The sequence below is a fragment of the Ursus maritimus genome (assembly GCF_017311325.1).
Source record: "Ursus maritimus isolate PB19 chromosome X unlocalized genomic scaffold, ASM1731132v1 scaffold_X1, whole genome shotgun sequence".
NCBI lineage: Eukaryota > Metazoa > Chordata > Mammalia > Carnivora > Ursidae > Ursus > Ursus maritimus.
The window spans coordinates 51,904,725-51,908,540 of NW_024423319.1; positions in this window are offsets into that span (position 1 = coordinate 51,904,725).

Here is a 3,816-nt window from a genome sequence, read left to right on the forward strand (position 1 = left end):
CTCATTTACAAAAGGGTTCAATGTTATTGTCAGTCATTTATGTTTGGTTCACAAAGTAGTTCTTTAAACACTGAAATATTTCTAACATCAGCTTGATGGCAGACTGGAAAGAGAAAAACATGGACCACTTTGATGATTTTTTCATATTCCACATCAGTTTTGTCAGAGGCATCTTGAAGTTCAGTTTCTCTGTATACATAAAAGTATTTATCTATTTATTTTTATTGTTATTAATATTATTTTGTATAGCACATATCAGTACTTCATTCCTTTATTTCTGGCCAAATAATACTCCACGGATATATCACATTTTGTCCACCCATTTATCAGTTGACAGACTTTGGAAATGTTTCCAATTTGGGAGCCTGATGACTAAAGCTGCTGTGAATGGACACTCATGTATGAGTTCTGTATGGACATTGGTTTTCACTTCTGGGGATACGCCTAGAAGTGGAGCCTCTGGGTCCCACCGTTCCTTTTTAATGACTATGCTATCCATGAACTCCTCAAGTTCCAGCTCTGACATTTAAGTTCGAGATCAGGAGACAGATGATCTCCTGGATCCTTCATCTTTTTTTTATAAAAATTTTTTATTATGTTAGTCACCATACAGTACATCCCAAGTTTTTGATGTAAAGTTCCACAATTCATTACTTGCACATAACACCCAGTGCACCATGCAATACGTGCCCTCCTTAATACCCATCACCAGCCTATCCCGATCCCCCTCCCCCTCCCCTCTAGAGCCCGCAGTTTGTTTCCCAGAGTCCATAGTCTCTTATGGCTCATTCCCCCATCTTTTTACCCCCCCTTCCTTCTTCCCTTTCTTCTCCTACTGATCTTCCTACTTCTTATGTTCCATAAATGAGTGAAAGCATATAATTGTCTTTCTCTACTTGACTTATTTCGCTTAGCATTATCTCCTCCAGTCTCTTCCATGTTGCTGCAAATGTTGTGAAATCGTTCTTTTTGATGGCTGAGTAATATTCCATTGTATATATGGACCACATCTTCTTAATCCAGTCATATGTTGAAGGGCATCTTGGCTCCTTCCACAATTTGGCTATTGTGGACAATGCTGCTATGAACATTGGGGTGCATATGGCCCTTCTCTTCAGTACATCTGTATCTTTGGGGTAAATATCCAGGAGTGCAATTGCTGGATCATAGGGTAGCTCTATTTTTAACTTTTTAAGGGACCTCCACACTGTTTTCCAGAGTGGCTGTACCAACTTGCATTCCCACCAACAATGTAAGAGGGATCCCCTTTCTCCACATCCTCTCCAACATTTGTTGTTTTTTGTCTGGTCAATTTTTGCCATTCTGACTGGCGTAAGGTGGTATCTCAAGGTGGCAAAAGAATGAAACTTGACCACTCTCTCACACACCATACACAAATGGATGAAAGACCTCAATGTGAGACAGGAATCCATCAAAACCCTAGAGGAGAACATAGGCTTCAACCTCTTTGACATCGGCCACAGCAACTTTTTTCATGACACATCTCCAACGGCAAGAGAAACAAAAGAAAAAATGAACTTGTGGGACTTCATCAGGATAAAAAGCTTCTGCACAGCCAAGGAAACAGTCAACAACAACAACAAAAAAGAGGCAACCAATGGAATGGGAGAAGATATTTGCAAATGACACTACAGATAAAAGATTAGTATCCAAGATCTACAAAGAACTTCTCAAACTCAATACATGTGAAACAAATAATCAAATCAAAAAATGGGCAGAAGATATGAATAGATACTTTTCCAATGAAGACATACAAATGGCTAACAGACACATGAAAAAAATGTTCAAAATCACTAGCCATCAGGGAAATTCAAATCAAAACCACCTTGAGGTACTTCCTTTGTTTTATTTCTTAAGTTCCACATATGAGTGAAATCATACAGTATTTGTCTTTCTCTGACTCACTTATTTTGCTTAGCATAACACACTCTAGCTCCATCCATGTCCTGCAAATGGCAGATTTCATTATTTTTTATGGCTGAGTTATATATATATGTAATCTTTATCTTTTCATTACTTGATGGACACATTTGGGCTCCAGAAATAATTTCGTTATTGTTGAAAATGCTGCTGTAAACATTGGGGTGCATGTATATCTTTGAATTAGTACTTTTGTATTCATTGGATAAATACCCAGTAGTGCAATTGCTGTATTGTAGGGTAATTCTATTTTTAATTTTTAAAAATATTTAATTAATTAATTAATTAATTTATTTATTATTTGTTTATTTACTTATTTGAGAGAGAGCAGTGGGAGAGGGACAAGCAGACCCCTCACTGAACATGGAGCCCAATGCGGGGAGAGTCAGACATAAAACCAACTGAGCCACCTGGGGGCCCCTGTTATTAACTTCTTGAGGAATCTCCATACTGTTTTCCAGAGCGGCTGCTCCAGTTTACATTCCCACCAACAGTGTAAGAGGGTTCTCTTTTCTTCACATTTTCACCAATACCTGTTGTTTCTTGTATTGTTAATTTTAGCAATTCTGACTGGTGTAGGTCATTGTAGTTTTGATTTGTATTACTCTGATGATGTGTGATGTTGAGCATTTTTTCATATGCCAGCTGGCCATGTGTGTGTCTTCTATGGAAAAATATCTATTCATGTCTTCCACCCATTTTTTAACTGGATTGTTTATTTTTTGAATGTTCAGTTTTATAAGTTCCTTATATATTTTGGATACAAACTCTTTATTAGAAGTATCATTTGCAAATATCTTCTTTGTATTTCATAGGTTGCCTTTTTGTTTTTGTTGTTCATTTTTTCCTTTGCTGTGCAGAAGCTTTTTATTTTGATGAAGTCACAGTTTATTTTGGCTTTTGTTTCCCTTGTCTCAGGAGGTATATCTAGTAAGAAGTTGCTTTGGCTGATGTCAGAGAGGTTACTGTCTGTGTTCACCTCTATGATTTTAATTGTTTCTTGTGTCACATTTAAGTCTTTAATCCATTTTGAATTTATTTCTGCGTATGGTGTAAGAAAGTGGTCCAGTGTCTTTCTTTTGCATGTTGCTGTCCACTTTTCCCAACACCCTTTGTTCAAGAGGCTTTTTTTCCACTAGATATTCTTTCCTGCTTTGTTGAAGATTAATGACCATATAGTTTGTGGGTTCATTTCTGGGTTTTCTATTCTATTCCATTGGTCCATATGTTGGTTTTTGTGCCCTTACCATACTGTGTTGATCATAACAACTTTGTAATATGACCTGAAGTCTGGAATTGTGATGCCTCCAGTGTTGCTTTGCTTTTTCAAGGTTGCTTTGTCTTCTTGGGGTCTTTTGTGGTTCCATACAAATTTTAGACTAAATTTTAAGAAGGCAAGAGACTCACTGTCTTGTTCATGGTTCTATCACTGGCACCTACCACAGGGCCTGGCACTATGTGGGTTTCCAATAAGTATTTGTTGAAAGAAGGAATGAAATCTTGGAAGAATTCTATCTATTCCACTGTCCTTGGGTTTATATTCAGAACATCTACTGTTTTCAAAAGCACTAATATAATTTGCATTAAGAGTACTGCCTTAATTAGAGGTTTTCTGTCATTCTCTGTGCTCATTTGGCAAAGTCCTAATATCATATTCTTATGATGTGGGCATATGTAAGTAAGTAGAAAGTTTGAATAATATATTTAATTTATAACAGAACCAATTTTTAAGGAGTTAAAAACATTTAAGACCTTTTGTTTCCATTCAGCTAAGCCTAATTTTCATTTAATGTAATTCACTTTCTCAATAAATTAATTAAATTTGCAAAAACAGAAAGTGGGAGACACCTGATATTACCAAAAAAAAAAAAAAAA